Here is a 19511-nt window from a genome sequence, read left to right on the forward strand (position 1 = left end):
AGTTTTACCAAGTAGGCTGCAACATAAACAAGCAGTTTCAAAGACATCATCAAGGATATTTCTAACAGGAAAGAAAGTGATGTTATGAAGCAAAAGTATGGGTTAGACTATCCAAATTCAGTTTTTATTATCCACAAAGCATTAAAAGACCTAGAAAAAAATCTTAGATTTTATAGATCATTTTTGAGAGTACACATTCAAAACCAGAATGGAAATGAAAATGTTTATCTATAAATGAGTTGAGATCTGCATGATTGGAGGGAATACCATCATGTATGAGATCACAGACTCACAGAAGTGTATTTTATTAATATGGAAAGCACTTTATGCAACTATTTTATATTTCCTTTAAAATGCTTTTAAGTGGTTCTCTTAGAAAAAAGTTAATCACATTCCTTAGAACCACAATATTGTATAATGTCTAGAGTTCTAGGTGTTCTGTTTGGACTTAGAGTTAGGAAAACCTCTCTTTGGATCATTCCTTGAACTCTTACCTTGGTGAATCACTTAACTACTCTTGGTCTCATTTTTCTTATATTTAAAATGATGGAATTGGAACTAGGTCCCCTGTTGTTTCTTCTAGCTACCATTCTAATTGAACTTATTACACTCTACCATTTGTAATAATTACTTGCATATATCTCTTTTGTATGTCTACTACCTTCTATGATATTTTGTGCATTCTAAGACCTAATAAATGCTTACTGAAACAAAGAAAATTTCATGACTTAGGATATTGACTAAAGAGCATGAAAGGAAAAACTAAACTAGGTGGTATAATGGACATAGAGAGCTGGGCCTGGGGTCAGGAAGACTTGAGTTCAAATCCATCTTAGAAGCAATTAGTTGTGTGAACTTTGTTGTATAAAATGGAGAAAATAATAGCAACTACTTTACAGGGTTATTGTGAGGACCAAATCAGCTACTATTGGTAAAGTTTTTAGTATAGTGCTGAAACATAGTAGGCTTTATACAAATACTAGTCACTATTAAAGGAAACTTATTTGTTTATAATCTTTTGTTTATATAATCTTTTGTTGATTTGTTTATAATCTTTTGTGATCTATCTGAAATGAATTTTGTTGAAGACAGAATTAGTGGAAAGCTAAAATCAATAACATTTCCATTACCTTGTATTTCCACATATATAGAATTGTTTTCTTATTTCTTTGAGAAATAGTAAATACAAGAAAAATACACAAATAAGAAGGATTAAAAAATTACACCAATCTTTCTAGGTCAGTACCTATTTATCCTTTCAGGCTCACACTTTGCACAAGTACAGTATGGAACAAGGGAAACTTCCAGGAGTCACAGTTTTGAATATTGTTAGTATTCTCTCCAACAGAGTGATATGTTTAAAAAAGATGCTCTATTACCAATAGAGTTATTTAGGTTCTATCATTACATTTAAAAATATTATAGTGAAAAATAACTATTTTTATATCCTGATACTTTGACTTTCCACACACACACACACACACACACACACACACACACACACACACACACAGCACCCCATCTCCCTCTCTACTACAGCCACCTCCTGAAGCAGTTTCTGGTTGTTAAAAAGCCCCTACAGGCGTGCTTTTCTCTGGCTGCCTGTCTTATCAGAGGGAGCTGTCACCTGTCACCTTTGCCTCCCATTAAGTCCCAGAAACAGCTTCCTCAGGGCAGCTTTCCATTCTTTTCTTTTCTTTTCTTCTGGGAAGACAGAGCAGCTTGGCTCCTGCTGTCTGGCTTTTCCTTAGGGCTCAAACTGCACTAAAACTTGGCAGAAAGCAGATAAGACTGAAGACAGAAGGAAGAAAAAGCTTACTTTCACTATCATAGTAACTACTGTTAACTGCTTTGTCACTTGATTTTGAAACTTCCTGATAGTGAAAGTTATTTTACATAAAATACTTATTAAATAAGCTAAAAGCTTTCAGCTCCCTCCAAGGGTTCTTTTTAAAGATCATAGATTATAGAATGTTAGAGCTGCAAGGGACCTTATAGTTCTTTCAATTCAATTTAATAAACATGTGTTAACTAACTGGGAGAAATACAATAAGAGATGATCCCTGACCTAATGGAGTTTACAATCTATAAGATTTTCAACTTTTTATTTTGTGTTATGGAACCTTTTGGAAGTCTGGTGATAGCTAATTGATCCATTTTTAAATTAATATTTTCATCTTTTTAAGTCAAAATTAGATGAAATATTAAATTTTCTTTGATGATGGTGAAATTAAGATGCCTCTTTTGTCTCATCCAAGTTCATGGATTCCCTGAAATCTGCCCCATCCTCTCTCTTTCTTTGATCTCTATTTGGTATAGGCCTAGACTAGGGAGAGTTGAACCAAAGAGTACACAGAGTTCATTAAACTTTGGGGCTTAGTTCCAAATTACTTTCCAGAATGGTAAAACAAATTGACAGTTCTCTTAACATACTAGCACACCTCTTTTCTGATAAGTATATTATAGTCATTTTTTATGATTAATAATTTAGAGCTGGGAGGGATTTCAGACATTCTCTTATCCAGTGGTTCTTAAACTTCTTGGTCTCAGGTTTCCTTTACATTTAAAAAAATTTATTGAATACCTTAAAGATATTTTAATGTAATTTATCTCTACCAATATTTCTTTTTAGAAACCAAATCTGACAAATTTTAAAATGTTTATTTGGAAACAAAAATATTTTAAACTAGCTAATTAATTTATTATATGTAAAACTACATTTTTACAAAAAACAAAATCTAATGAGAAAAGTGGCATCATTTTACCTATTTTTCAAATCCCATTAATGTATGATTTAATAGGAAAAAATTGGATCTTTACATTTATTTCTTCATTCTATCTGTAGTGACATTGTTTTAGTTCAAGTACATGAAGAAAATATGGCTTTACAAAGATAGATTTGGAAAGGGGGGAAATATGTTGATAGGTAAATAACAGCTTAGATTATTATGAAAGAAGTGTGGACCATTCTGACTGCCTGAGCTTTGTGTTTTATATTTTTGGTATCATAATCTAGCCTCTTCATTTAACAGGAAATACTAGGTCCAAAGTGTTTAAGTGACTTGCCTTTAGACTTCACCTAAAAGGTTAACAGAACAAGAATTTGAACCCAGGTTTTTTGACTCCAAATCCAGTATTTATTTCCCTCATATCATAACTACTATGAACACAATGTTTGAAACAAAAGGAATTTTCAGTTCATAGTAAAGGAAAAAAATTAGTGTGTACCATATATTTTGTGCATTTTAATTAATCAAGGATTCATTTTACATAAAGGTTGAGCATTAAATTTCATTTAGTTTACTTTGTTCCTTTCTAGAGATACTTACTCACTACCTTGACAGCAGTGGTTTCAATGTACTGAATAGAAGTTGGTTATACTGATTTCCACCATGTCTATCTAAGCCTATGTATTGACCCCTTCAGGTTCAGTGACTCTCAAAGCAGCTCCCCTTCCAACCATTCACAGCCAAACATTGAAGAAAAAAATCATTTGAGGAAAAATCTCGAGCTTTAAGCCTGAGAAGAGCTCTTTCCATCAGGTTGTTATCTGAAAGGGTATGACAGCTCAGGTTAAAATTGCAATACAAGCACAAACATTAAATAAATTTCCACTGAACTGAAGCGATATGAAGTCTGAGTAGGGCCTTATGTGAAGAGAAGTTTGCCCCTCACATGAACCTAAAATAATTGACAGTGAACTTGAGGCCTGTTGTAGACACTGGAGAGTTTCCAAAATGCACACAGAAGTACAGCATAATAGGACTAATGAAATCAAGACATTTACCCCATAGGAATCCCTGAATGTGCTACTGTTGTGGGCATGGTCTAAATTTAGCTGTTTGTAATTTCTGCAGTTATCTCTGAAGTTGCAAAGCATATGGTGACAGAAAGAATTAGCCATTTTTAAAAGAATCAGTTAGGAAGCAAGGCTTAATTTAGCCAGTGGTGCTCCCTTTCAAGCTAGCATTTGTTCCGCAAAATAGTACATTATATGACATATTATTCTGCCTTAGGTATCCTTGCTCCTTTACTTGACAAATGCCCATGGTGGAAGTCACTTTAATCTTTACAATAAAAATATATAATTTGGAGCTGTTCAGCCCCTAGATCCTAACTGTTAGTTCTTCACAAAAGAAGGGTAAAATTCATTCATTTTTTTAATATAAACATATAATTCTTTTCAAACATTAATAATACAGTGATTTGTATACCACTAAATAAACAAAAATCAGTATTTTGTTTTCAAGAAAGACTTTTTAAAATTTCTGTTAGATAAAATGTATTCAAAGTATGGAGACAAAGAATATTAACATGAACAAACTTTGTGAATCACTGAAGGATGGAAGGGCTTGGTGTGCTATATAATTGAACAGCAAAATTAAAATACTAAGTATTCTGTTAAACGTCAAATTAGGTTCAAATTTGGCCTCAGGCACTTAAAATTTACTCAAATTTGGTTTCAAATTTGGCCTCAGGCACTTAAAATTTCCTCAGCTATGTGACCATGGAAAAGTCACTTAACCTCATTGCCTTTCAAAAGCAAAAAACAAATATCACTCATTCAAAAAAAATCTCCCTTTTATCACTAACTAATAACAAAACATGCTCTTCATGCTGAATATATATATATATTTTTTAATGCAGGGTATTCAAAAGTACTTCATTCCTTTCTTAAAGTTAAGTAACCATGGAAAATTTTAAAAAAAATGTCTTTTCTTTGGACAGTAAGGATTTCCTTGATAAGCATATTATTCTGAAGGAAGAAGTTTCTTCCTTTTTTATTTTTTTAACCTAGATGAATTCTTTAGGGATGCTACTTTGTTCCTTAATTCACTGTGAGGCCATATTTATAAAAGTTGAAGTTATAACCTTATTGAACTTGTCCTATTTTGCACACACAAAAGAAAAGCAGATTAAAATAGCCCAAGACTTAATTATCCTACTAAATATTTGTGCCAAAGTAAGGTGTCATATACTGTTATTCAATTAAATAGGAATAAATTTTTTGATGTAGTTTTTATCTTTATTCTTAACTAGCCATTGACAGAACAAATTGTAAATTATACACAAATCTTATGATTTCTATTTTTTCCTTTTTGTAAGAACTTGTTCCCTCATTTTCTCAGTAGAAGAAACTGAAGTTCCCCAAACTTTATCAGCATTAAATAGTTCTTAAAATAGGGAGTCCAAATTCATTATTTTGTTTTGTTTTTCACTAGAAAATCTACATTAAATTACAACAATAGTTACATTACTAAATTTTATTCTTTATAAATTATCACAACAATGACAATTAAGTGACATTACTTGATGTTTTACAAACTAGTTATGTTACCCTAGATATGTCGTTTTACCTCTATTGTTCCTCAGTTTCCTCATCTGTAAAATGAAATAGTTGGACTATTGCCTTTGATGTTCCTACCAGGTCTAAATGTATAATCCTTTGTACTAATTTGGTAGTAGAATGCTTTAGCTCTTCAAATGTGTTACAGATTTAAAAAATTCAGTGGATTTGGACTAAAAAAAACTGGAGTTCTGGTACTATTTGTTAGAGATACACCTCTTCATTTCTCTGTTTCCTCATTTTCAAAATTTGTATTTTGGACTAGATAATTTCTATATAGCCTTTCAGTTCTAAATTTTTTGTCCCATGAATAGATTCATGTTAATACATTTAAAGTACATTTAAGTTTTTGTATTTTACATCACTGTTATTTTTCAGTTGTGAAATGCTGATTTTTAAAAGTATAGAAATGTCCATAGAATCATAAAAGAATTGATGATACATTAATAAAATAAAAATATAGTTGCCTACTTAATGAGAGTTGAAGGATTTGACTCTTCCCAACAACTTTCCCAGTAATCTACCAGTGTGCAGATCATTCAGATCAACACACACACACACACACACAAATATACATACAGATTTCTGTGTCTACACACAATTTGTGTGTACTCCTTAGCAAAAAAAAAAGAGAGATCTTAAAAAAAAGAAACATAAGAATAGATAAATATTATGGAGAAAAATAGAAAATGAAAGAGACTAGATAATGAGGCATTATCTAATTGGAGACCAAGATGGTAGTTGGAACTTCAGGAATATAAAAGATAGAAAAGTTTTAACAAGGTTCAGGTTTAGGAGAGCCAATGAAAGGATTTTTCATACTTCATACTTTTATCCAGAGCTTGCCCTTTTATAGAAAGAAACCAAGATTAGAAATTTATTTCTGTTCCCCATATCCTCCAATTTAACCTTTCCTAAATATTGCATCACTATAAAACAGGTGGATGATATTATTGATTGATTGTAGACACAAAAATGAAGCCTAGTATATAATATTCCCAAATTAATCACAAGCCATTGCAACCAACAAACCAATATAAAGTAGTCTTTTCACAAAAATATTTTGCATTCTTGAGACAGAACTAATCCACTGAGTTTTCATTTATCCTCTCATTGCTCATGTAAAGCCATTGTTTAAGTATGGAGCTAGAATTAAATGTTGGCAGCACTCTCTTCATAAGAATTTCTGACATTACTGTTGTAATTAAACTTTTGCAACTGTGAGGGTGAACAGTCATGTATTAATTAGAATGAGGAGGGGGAAGGGAAATCACTGTCTTTAGTTAGAAAGCTACTCAATTCATTTCACCAATTTCTCCTTTTCTTTCAAGAGTAATATCATTATTCCAGTCACCAGGTTAGAAAGTATTTAGTCTTCTCAATCCTTCAGCCATTCTCTCTTCTGTTACTCTATTTTCTGAGGAACAGGTGTCACTTGTCCTTACCAAAGTCTAGTTCCCATCCTTTTTGTCTCTTGCTGGAGCTTGCTATCTTAAGGGATTCCCTCAATTCTCATATTTTCAATTTCACTTTAACTTTAGACTTTAGACTAGTTCAAACATATCACACCTCCATTTTCTAAGATCCTCTTAGTGATCTTTATATATATATATGTGTGTGTGTGTGTGTGTGTGTGTGTGTGTGTGTGTGTGTATGTGTATGTGTGTATATATATATATATACAATATGTGTGTGTGTGTATATATATATATATATATATATGTATAATATATATTTTTTCCCTTTCACAAACTAGTAGAAAATCACCTACACTCATTGTATCCACTTCACAGTCCCTTATAATTTAGGTTTTGATAGCAAATATCTACTACAATTGACTTCTCAAATAAACAATTTATAACTGCTAAAAGCAGTGTTTTTCTCAGTCCTTTAATTCTTTGACTTCTCCAAAATTTCTGGCTTTATCAACCACCCCTTTCTGGATATTATCTCCTTAGGTTTTATCTTCTTTGTTCTCTTTGTTCTACCTATCTGACTTTTCCTATTCTATCTCTTTCTCTGTATATACTCATTTGCCTAAGAATAGGTACCTACTCAAAGATCTTGTATCTCTTCTTTTTTACTATATCCTCCCATTTATATAAATTCAAATGAGGATGAAATTGTAGACAACTGGGCATGTATATAACCAGGGCTAATCTCTTCTCCAAATTTCAGTCTAAATATTAAAATCAACAAATATTCATTAAGAACATGCATTAAATGCAAGATAGTATGCCTGGTACAGGATATGAGGACAAAAATAAAACAGTTCATCCACTCAGGGAACATATATACTAGGGATGTAGCATATACAAAGATAAGTAAATGCAAATTAATTTGAGTAGGGACCTTGGGGAAGGTTTTCTTGTTATTCCTCACAAAACATTCCATCTCTTAATTCTGGTTTTGTTCCACCCATATTTAAAACTCTCCCTTCTCATCTTTGTCTTCTAGCTACTGTAACTTAATTCAAATATCATGTAAAGTAGCATCATATACTCCTTCTCCTTTTAAATAAAAATCTTCCCTTTGAGATTATCTCCAATTTATCCTGTAAATATTGTTTGTACTTAATTTGTTAGCAGGTTGCCTCTTCCATTTTTGTTTGTTTTTTCCCTTTTTTCCCCTTTCTTTATATCCCCAGCACTTTGTATGCTTGTCACATCATAGTTACTAAAGATTTGTTGAGTTGACAAAGGAGACAGCATCTGAGCTGGGCCTTCAAGAAAGGACAAAGATACTGAAAGACCAGAGATATTATCAAGTACATGTAGAACTAACATATCTATCTGGATGTATTTCAGGCTCAACACATTCAAAACAGAAATTCTAGGTCTTTTTCCAGTCATCATTTCTGTTGAGGATATCACCTTCTTAAGAAGAAATAACTTTCTTAGGTTTAGTACCTCAGATTTATTGCTGATTCTTCTCTTTTCTTCCACATTTCCAATCATGTACCAAGTGTTTTTGTAATTCTACCTCTATCCACTTTTGGCATCCATTCCCTCATTTCTACAAAGCTAAAAACCTGTTTACAGAACTCATTACCCTTGCTCAGTTCTATATATTCTAATTAGCACTTTCAGAGGTTTCCCTGCTTCCAAAGTTTTTCCTCTTCCCGGTCCATTCTCCAGATAGTTTTCAAAAAAATATACCTAAGACATGCATATACCACCTTGAACCTTATTGTCTCTAGGGTAAAATATCAATTCCTCAGACTATTATTTACAGTCCACTACAATCTACCTCCATCCTACCTTTCCATTTGTATTTCATATTATTTCCTGTGATACTCTTTACCAACAGTCAATTCAAATTACCAGATGTTGCTCAAATGTTGTATTTCATTTCCTTTCTCTATACTTTCACAAATGTGATTTCTACCTGTCTGGAATTCACAACTTGCTCATTTTTACCTCTCATCTTTACCAAGGCTTAATTCAGGGACTATTCCTTTCTTTGTGGCTATTATAAAAGAAATCTGCTACTATTTATAGTTCTCTTCTCAATTACTTTTTTTGTACATATATATATATATATATATATGTATATATATATATAGGATCCTTTCAAAAGAGTATAAATTTCTTGAAATAAGGGATTGCCTGGTTGTTGTTGTTTAGCCTTTGTATTCCTAACATTGGCAAAAAGCCATTCCAACTGTGCTTAATAGATGTTTGTTAAGTTGCACTGAATTATACTTAACTGGGGTCACTTATTCAGCAAATAGAACTATATAAAACATAGCTATTAGTGAAGAATGGAGATCAAAAAAGGTCTCTGAGCAACCAAAATCAAATCACAAAATCTACATATTAATGTTCATGTACTTTACTCCTCACTCAAAACCTATTTATTCTTATGCAAGTATTAATTCAAATAGTGTTTTTTATCTGGTTTTTTTTTTGATGATCATTATAAGTAGTAAATTGAAAATGAAAAGAAGGATCCACTAGAGGCAGGTAGACTAACAAATATTTCTTTCTAACATAACACTTTTACCAGTTGTTGTTTCAGTCATATCTGATTTTCCATGATTCCATTTGGGGTTTCTTGGCAAAGGTATTGGAATGCTTGCCATTTCCTTCTCCAGTTCATTTACAGAAGTGGAAATGGAGGCAAGCAAAGTTAAATGACTTGCCCAAGGTCATACAACTAGTGTTTGAGGTTAAATTTGAGATCAGAGTTTAACTCAGATCCTGGTTCTGGGATTGACACCTTGAAGATAAATAGACTGGTATTTAAGTTCTGGCACACATACTTATGCATGCACATACATATATACATAAATACATGCATACATACATACATTATGAATGTAAATATAGGTGCTTGTGCATATAAGTGAAATTATATATATACACATATGTGTATATATATAATATATATTATATTATATACACACACACACACATATGCATGCATGTATACGTAATGCTATGGTGACAAAAATTTGAGATAAATAAATGAAAGTCTGCTGTCAACAACCTGATATTGATGGAGGACATAGGATTACTAAAAAGTAAACATAAGAACTAAAAAAAAGATATCAGTCTTTTACATTTTCAAAAAGAAAAAAAGATTTCTATATATCTTAATAGGAATCAAGGCATTATTGCATAGAAATAAAATAATAGATGAAGTATGTGTATTAAATGATTTTTATAATCCTTTCCTTTTCTTAATCTGATAAGAAAAAGATAATAAGGATGAACCTGATCTTTTAAGTAAAGCTTTTTTCACTTATTTATAAATTTATTTTATTTTCTTTTTTATTGATATTTTACTTTTACAAATACATATTATGAAAGTTTTTCAACATTCATCCATATGCATATGTATATTTTTAATTTACAAAATTTCTTTCCACCTCCTTTCCCAACCCCCTCCCCTCAGTAGTGAACAGTTATGTTAACATTGTACATATATGTTATAAACATATTTACAGATTAGTCCTTTCTTGGTATGAGGATTTAGGATTACGGGAAAGAGATATATAAAAGATATTTTTACAAAGTATTCATCAGATTATGAAGGATTTTTTAAAATAATGTTTTTGTTTTATTTTGTTTTTGTTTTTTTCCTTAGGATGAGGATAGCATTGTCCATAGCTGGTCTAATATGGTTGTCCTAGCTCTCTGCATGTTTACAAAGACAGTAATATATTATTGATAGATTTCAAAGATAGATTATTCTTTAAAAAAACATGGTATAGCAATGGATAACTTTGGTTATCCAGGATATTCAATTATTTGGAATGACTGCTTCCCAGAGGATGCTAAATAAATGATGTATTGATATATGCACTGAACAGGTACATTTGTGAGTATTCATAAATATTTGTAAATCAAGAATTGAATTAGGGAGCTCACCCCATGGAGCAAGTATGGGGATGTTAATCAAATGTGTGCTATAATGGTCTAAATGAATCCAGGTAGCTCTCAGGATTGGCTCAGGACTAAAAGATTCCATTGCTTTGGGATGCTATAGCAAACCCCAAGGGGTCCTCTGTTCCCTATTTCTATATTGATGAAGGATAAGAGAGACTGAATCAAAGATGCATCAGAGCTAAAGAGTATGAGGGGGAGGCAGGTCTTCCCTCTCCAGCATTGGTGTTTTTTGTATAAACTCATGATTATATTATGGGTAAACTCAAAAAAAAATGTTCAAAAAAGTAAGTTTTACAGTGTATTTTAAAAGGAACTAATTTTATCATGGGCAGGTAATTATTATAGGCATTTCATCAAAACTTCATTTGAAGAAAGAAATATATAATTGTATTTAAACAATGGATTTAATTTATAGGTCCTTAATAAAATCCTAGCTGTACTGGTTATTAGATGTGTTAAACAAACCACTTCTCCTTTATGAATCTCGGTTTTCTCACTGAAGAAATAAAGATTATTGTCATAGTGATGACTAAGGTCCTTTCAATAATATTCTTTGTTTCTGTAAGGTCTTATATGCTTTTCTGTATAATATTACAGTGAAAGATTTGTTATAAAGATGAGAAATGCTAATATATTGGTTTTTTTCTGATTTCTTACATTATGCATCCTCTAATTCTTCTTATACAGTACTCTAACCTTCCTTTCTGAATTGTTGAACACTACTTTTGCCTTCAAAATAGTTTTCTTATAGCCTCCAAAAACTTGGCAATGATTTTATACCACGGAAGTTTTTCCCCCTAGGGAGAGATAAAAGAACAGCCAAGCTGCTTTGTCTGGGTCATGGTCAGAGAAGACTGGTGGCCTTGAGTCCAACCCAGGTTTTTATGGTTTGCCTCTCATCCAGAGGGCAAAAGGTGAACTCCCTTTCTCTTACTAGACCAGGAATTACATAAAGGGTAAAGTCTAAGGAGATCAGCATACAAATTTTACATTAAACAATGAATCAATAATACATTAAGAATGGGGAGAGGTCTCCACCCCAAGGAGCTTTTAAGATTACAATTGTTTCAGTTACAATCATAATTTTCTACTTCAAGTCAATTTACATATCAAGAGTCAATTTACATCTCCACCCAAATTCTTTCTGTTACATTCACAATTCTCTTCATCTTTTCCCTGCATCAAATAATCTGGTTTATTGATTAATTTCCTAAAATGTGCCACCCACATTGCAAGTCAGAGGGGATATAAGAACAAAAATCAACAGACCCTTTCCTCAAGGAACTTACAAAAAGACCAGTTAAGAGACATTGCTTTTACTAATTTCTGAAGTTAATTAATACAGTATTTTTTTTAAGTTTAGAAATAATGGAAAATTTTGAGTATTTAATGAAAGCTCTCCCCCCCCTCACATGCTATTATTAGGGAGAAAATAAAACTCATCTTACTTTAGGTACAAAGTTTCCCTAAAAGACCTCTTATTTGTCAAATATTTTGCTTAATGTACATGATATAAAGAAAGGTAAAACCAGTTCATACTTTCAAGAATTTCATATCTAATGACTTTTCCCCTTCATTACAGGGCCAGGCATTTAGGCTACAAGAATTAGTACATTATTGTGTTCCCATTACTTCTCCTGGTTTTGTTGGCAAAGTCGGTTCCGCTGGATATAAATTCTGAAATGTTCTTTGGTTCCCAGTCTTACTGGTCATAGCTATTTCTAATATTCTGTAATCATGCTAGTGACTTTATAGTTACCTTGTAAGGAGCAAAAAGCATATCTGTAATTTAGCTAGTTATATTTATCAAAGAAATCTTGTTTTTAAAATGTTACAGGAATAAAGCCAAGATATCAAATTAACGGTGGCCATTGTCTCACATCAGACTCTCTTTAATGCCCATCACCTACTTGTCATTTAAAAAAAAAATATCCCTCGGTATTCTAGAACTAACTCCCTGATCCCTAAGTGAAGCTTCTGAGGTATATCAGGAGTTAAGCTGTAGAATTCCAGGGTATTAGACAGGAGGAGAAAAAATGGATGCCGCTACATTTTTGTTGTTGTTGTTGTTGTTTAGCAATAAAGTAGGAATAAAAGGAACATAAAATTCTTAGGTGTGATTGATACACCAACAAGATGACTAAACAGAGCTGCAAGTAACAGCTGTAAATAACATCAGGTACTACTAAAAGAGAGCCACCTTCTGCAAAGGCAGAATTATTATGTAATTATATCTACTTTTGCAAGTTACAAACTATTCCCTAGCAGGGATCCACTTCTTCATTCATTACGATTCAATATAATTTGAGCTGCTAAGGTAAAGTGTCTCCCGGCAGGAGGCTGCAAATGAATCCTGCTGATGCTTTTATTACTACCGATTCATACTGCTGCTCATCACAGCACTCAAACAACTCTGGCGCTTAGAGAAAGCTTCTCTGGTTTATACTGAAATTGTGCAGAGGAAACCAGACGAAGATGGTCAAAGCTTGGAAATCTTTCAAGAGCGGCCCCAATATATGATCAGATTTTCATGTCTGGTTCATAGCTTAGTCCTTGAATTCGTGTGGTCATTTAATGCAACCTTAAAAATACAAGATGTAAGGTGTTTAACATCCTTCACAATGCAAAAGGCAAAACTTTACATCCAAATTAAAGAAAAAAAATCTTGCAGAGTTGAAATTTCTTTTAGACTAAATTATTTAGTTTTTTAGTATAAGAATTTAAAACACCTAAAAAAGCATCATAAGATTTTATCTCATTAAAAATACTGTAAATCTTCATATTTAAAAGCCTGCTTAAGTAAAAAATAAAAGAGCCTCCCTTTTTGATTATTCTAATGGCCTGATAACAATATAGAATACTCAAATAACTGCTACATTTTTATTCTAGCCTCTATTTTCTGTTCTGTGTTCAGTCATGCTAGCTAATATTTTTTCTTATGCATAGATTTAAATGAATAACATTGACTTCAGAAAAGCTCTCTCAAACATAAATACCACACATTCCATACATAGATTTCCCTTCAGCTAGATTAGCATAACAGAGCATTAGGAGATTCAAGACCTTAACAGGGAAATTATGCAGAATTAGCATGCATGCCAAAGGAGGGGACTATAATGCATAAAAAAGGTTCTGAAGGGTCCTTCTCTTCTCAGTAGTTCTACTCTGTTGGGGCAATGAAACTCAGAGAAGACTGCCTAAAAGCAGTGGGAAGGATTACAAAATTCATTTTTGGTAAGATCACCATTGTTCTCAGAGCCAGAGTGTTCAGTAGGAAATGTTTTCTAATGAGCTTCTGAACATGTTGATTAAAAGGGAAGGGGAGTATACCAGATTTCCCAAAATAAATAAATAAAATATAATGGAGGAACATTGAGATGGAACATTCTAATGAAAGTTTGCAGCTCATTGCTAAGATTTCCAAGTGCCCTGCAGGCTTTTTCTTTGTGGATCTCCCAGATGCTAATGAGAGTTATTCAGCTAAAATCCCCACATAACTGTGAAAATGAACCCTTGTGCAATTCAACCCTATGGTCTTTGCAATCCATTTGAAGGCTAAGGTCTTTTAGTAGAAACAGTTTAAATACTCTGCTTTTCTTTTCCTGTAACAGAGCCTCATTTCTGCCCTCAGTGATTAAAGGAAAGGCAGGGACAACCTTGCCATACCAGCAGGGCAGCTATACTTTGCTTTTATGTATGTCTCACTGGGGTTTTTTCTGATTTTTTTTAAGATGGAAAAAAATGGGAAGTCATTAAGGATAGAGTTCACAGCATTAATATTAAAGTAAAATACACACTGTAATCATTATGTTCTTTTTTAGATGTCTGAATTTATTATAGAGTTAATGATTGAAAATGTTTCAAAGAAATGAAAGTCTTCACCAAAAACATTAAAAGAAAAATGATTACTGATTTTTTTTACTGACTTCAGTTTTAGAAGATTAAGTAAAAACCATAAGAAAATATTCAACATTCAGAATGTGATACAGATTCCCAACCAGAAAGAGCATCTGTTACTTTCTAAGTGTGAAAAGACATAACTCAGTCATGGATGTCTTTTCTTGAGAAAAAGGAAAGATAATTACCCTTCATGGGTGAGACATTTGATTTATTCTACTGAGATTCATTTCATTTCATTGTAAATTAAACTGTTTAATTCAACATTTTCAATACCTGCTACTGAGGGACATCTGGGAGAACTGGGGAGAAGTACTAGATCAGATATATTCACATTAAATAGGATGTTTGTAATTATTGTCATAAGGTGAGCTGTCATTTTGATATCAATTAATCCCTTTTTCTTCTTATGACCTTTCCTTTTAAGCAGCAGGAATAGTGCAATTACAAAACAGTTGAGGGAATATTTTGTAAAGAATTCTGTGCTATTCAAGTTCTATTCCATAGGTTATCATTTAATAGTGTGCTGTCAATTTTTAAGCATATTTTCAAACTATAAAGTTTTAAGATTCATTATTTGTAATAAAACATAATTATTTGATATATGTAAAGTTAAAATTTAACCAAATTATTTTCAAAAATATTATATGGAAATTATGTAATCATCCTTACTATAAAATGCTCCCAAATTACAACTGTAAAATAATTAAGTTTTCAAGTATGAATCAACAGTAGTGCAATTTTGTCATTTTATATTGCTTTAAATAGAATTGAAAAAAGATCCTTTAGAAAGTCATGGAATGAAAATATTATAAGATGTTTACTTAAGCAAAAAGAAGAGACAATTATGAGAAACCTCAATTTGTCACAATTTTCGACATCGCAAAACAGAATGAACATTTCATTAGTAAATTCAGAGTAGTAATAGGGTCAAAAAACATCAGTGGTACTTCATTCATAAAATATAAAACTTCTCAGCCTGCCATTTAAAATCCTCTACTGTCTGAGTCCAGCTTTATGTTTCCAGACATTTCATTTTACCTGCTTTACATCCAATTGCCACTCCTTTTTTGAATTCAATCTCCTAGCTCCTGTTCCCTGTATATGTGTCTGCCTAGGGGAGTCTTCCATTCCTGGAAAATGCTGCTTTCCTAATTTTCAGTTAGAATTCTTAGCTTTCTCTAAGGTTAAACTGGGTTACATCTCTTTTTTTGAAATTTGTTTCTTATGTCCTCACAGTTGTTTCCTCAAATTACATTTGTAATTTGTGTATCTATTATATCCTACAAAGTAGAAGATAAACTTCTTGAAGGCAAAATTATTTGTTTATTTCTTGTTATAGTAACCTACATAGTTATAACAGTATCTTGCACTTAATAGATGCTTAATATTTAAAAGTTTATTTAGTTGAAGTTGAGAAAGAAGTTATATTTCATGGGTTTAAATAGAGAAAGATAGGTAAAGAAGCAAAGGTAATCATTGTAAATCACTTTTTGAAGGAATTTAGCAGTGTATGAAAATGGTAAATATTTGATAACCTTTTTAGATTAAGGGACAGAGCTTTTTTCTGCTTTTTTTTAATATTAGGAAATCTTTGGGGGTAATGGAAAAGGAGGTAACAGTGAGAAGTCAAAGATGATAGAGAAGGAATAGTTAAAGGTGAAGATCCCAAGAGAGATAAAAAGGATTGGATAAAGGGTATTAGTAGAGACATAATTTTGATAGGAAGAAGAACCATCTTAGCATTTGAAACTAGGACAAAGAATAAGATGTAGGCCATTTTTGAGAAATGGAAGAAAGGAAATGAGAGAGCATATGGCAAGATTGGCCTTAATACTGTCAGTTTATTTTCTAAGAGATCTGGGATTAAATGTTGAGGGATTGAGGAGAGAAGCAAAAGTTTAGAATGCAGAAAAAGTCAATTAGAGATAAATAAAGAGATTTCTGTGAAGGGTTGATGGTCAGGTAAAGCTAATTAAAATGAATTTGTTATAGACCCAATTGTCAGTTTTATGATTTCCCTAAATCTCCCATTGTTATCAATTTGTAACTCTCTCTCTCTCCCCAATTTGTTGCCCCTTTGCTATTTAACACATTTATCAATTACATGTATAAAGGTAAAATGAAATCCTTATCAAACATACAGATAGCAAAAGGCTGGAAGAGATAGATGATAAACTCAATGACAGAATTAGTATGAAAAGGACAAACTAACAGAAGGTAACTAGATGAAATTTAAAGGTGATAAAGTCTTAGAATTGAGTTTAGAAAATCAACTTAAATGATATAAAATAGCAAAGGAATCAATTGATATCAATTTCTTTGGAAAAGATGAGGAATTTAGTTGGCTGTAGGTTCTATGAATAAAGAGCATGCTATGGTAACAAAATAAAACAAAAAATACCAAAAAACTAATATAATACTGAACTGATTGAGAAACATATCTTCTAATAATAAAGATGTGATTGACTTACTGTATGCTACCCTGCTCAGACTTTATTGTATTGCATTCCATCCTGGATGTGTCACAGTTTTGATAGTAATTCAGAGGAGGGCAGAGAGAATGCTTAAGTATCCTTGAATACATGCCATATAATAAATGAGTCAAATAATTTGCCATGTGTATCCTTCAGAAAAGAATACTCAAAAGGGGTGGATTATAGCACTTATCAACTTCTTGAAAATCTAAGGTCTCATATGTGGGAGTTATAAAGGGATACATTTAAGTTTGATTTAAATAAAATGCAGCAGTGATTAGAACTTTTCTTAAATGGAATGAACTTTCCATGAAAACAATGGATCCTCCCTTACTGGAGAAGAGTTTCCTTAACCAAAGTCTGTAGGATCTTTCCCAGATATAAAATGAATAGCCATTGAGATACCTTCTGCTTCCAAAGTTGTGTGAATCTATGAATCTATTAAGTTACTGATATTAAAGATAAATGTCATTCACTGGCTCTTCAATAAGGGAAAAAAATCTGAAAATATTTACAACTGTCAAATTAAAGTACAATTGCAAGATAAACCCCAAGCTAATTCAGCTATCTAGTTTCATCTATGTCACAACTCAGCATGAATGCAAGGCATCACCATTTCTATGGGTAAATTTTTATATCTTTTAATATAAAAACAATTCACACTTATATAGTACCTGAAAGCTTTCCCTTTGAGTTTTCATAACAACAGTCCTGTGAGGTACGTAGCATGAGCATTATCACTATTTTGTAGGTAAAGAAATTTAGACTTTCATGAATTAACTGGCTTGCTATCAGTCACAGAACTAATTAGTGTCTGGATGGGATTCAACCAGTTTTCCTAAAAACAAGGTAAGGTAATGGAAAGAACATAGGATTTGGAAATAGGACTCGGGTTCCAATCTTGTCTCTTATGTATCCTTCTAGTGTGACTGCAAATAAGTCACTTACCATGTTTGGACCTCACCTCATCTTTTATGAGGGTCCCTTCTCATGCAAAATTTATGATTCTTTTATCTTAAGTCCGTATCCTACAGTCTAATCACCCTATCCTATTGCCTCTCATATATCTTCTAAGACTATTTAAAAATGACACATAGACATTATCCAGCTAGAGGTTTTTCAATTCAAGGGAAATAGGTGACCAGTGTGACAAAATGCACTAAAATCAGGGGAAAAAAAGGCACATTCATGTCTCAATTGGAAAGGAAGATCAAAAAGACAACCGCAAACAGATCAAGCTGCTTTGAGAATGAAAGAGGCATCTGTGACCCGAGAAAGAGGGAAAGAATAGAAAACCATACAATTGAAGGAAAGGACATTTTCAGAGAGAAAAAAAGCAAGAAAAAAGAATGTTAAAAGACCTTGTAAATAGTTATATGGGGCAGGGTTTTTTGTTTGTTTTGTAAAGTAAAAAAAGCAATCTGCAATGATCTTTAATTGTCAAGAGGAGTCAACAGATTTTTTTTTAAATAATATGTTCTAATTATAGTTTCCTTACAATTTAGATCTAGAGGATGGTATTATCAATTATTTAATTTGAACAATTCTTATTGTATAGAACTCTTGAGAGACACAATTCCTTAAAAACTCAATACCCCTTACCATTTTGTAGTTTAGTGATGTGAATGATGTGAATTTATTTGAAGGTTTTCTTAATAGAGGTGTTTAATAAGTTGGGTTCCCATTTCCTTCTCCACCTCATGTTGCAGATAAAGAAAGTGAGGCAAATAGGGTTAAATAACTTGCCCAGGGACACATAAATATTAAGTGCAATTTGAACTCAGATTTGAACTCATGAAGATGAGCCTTCCTAACTCCAGATCAGATATTGTACCCATTGACCACCTTGCTGTCCATAATAATGGACATACTAGATTGATGCAAAATACAAATAATGGAAAAATTTATCAGTTTATAAAATATATTAGAATTGTGTCCCTGAACTTGAATTATATATTTCATAAAATTATTTCTGCACTTTTGTTAGAAGTATTTATTTTTAAGAGGATTCTGTTTTCAACTGTGTGCCAGGGACTGTGCTAGGTCTTAGGGGATAAATAACAAGTTTATTAATTGGGACTAGAGCCCAGGAGAGTGATCCAGAAAAAATATTTGTTGAGATGATCACTAAAGAGAAGGAAGCTTATGAGATCATAAGGAAAGAGGAAAGATTATATTCTGAACAGAACTTGGGAAAATATTAACAGGTCAGAGGCATCATATGAGTGATGATACAACAGATAATCAAATAAATAAGAAAACTAATTTAATAAATAATAGAGTCAGACTGTTTAAGAGAATGAATAGAGAGCAGGATCACTATATCTGCTTCAGACTTAAACCAACTAATATACAAAGCATATTATCAATAATGGGACTGAACTGGAGAAGGACTGT

This window comes from Macrotis lagotis, chromosome 6, assembly GCF_037893015.1.
Source record: "Macrotis lagotis isolate mMagLag1 chromosome 6, bilby.v1.9.chrom.fasta, whole genome shotgun sequence".
Taxonomy (NCBI): domain Eukaryota; kingdom Metazoa; phylum Chordata; class Mammalia; order Peramelemorphia; family Peramelidae; genus Macrotis; species Macrotis lagotis.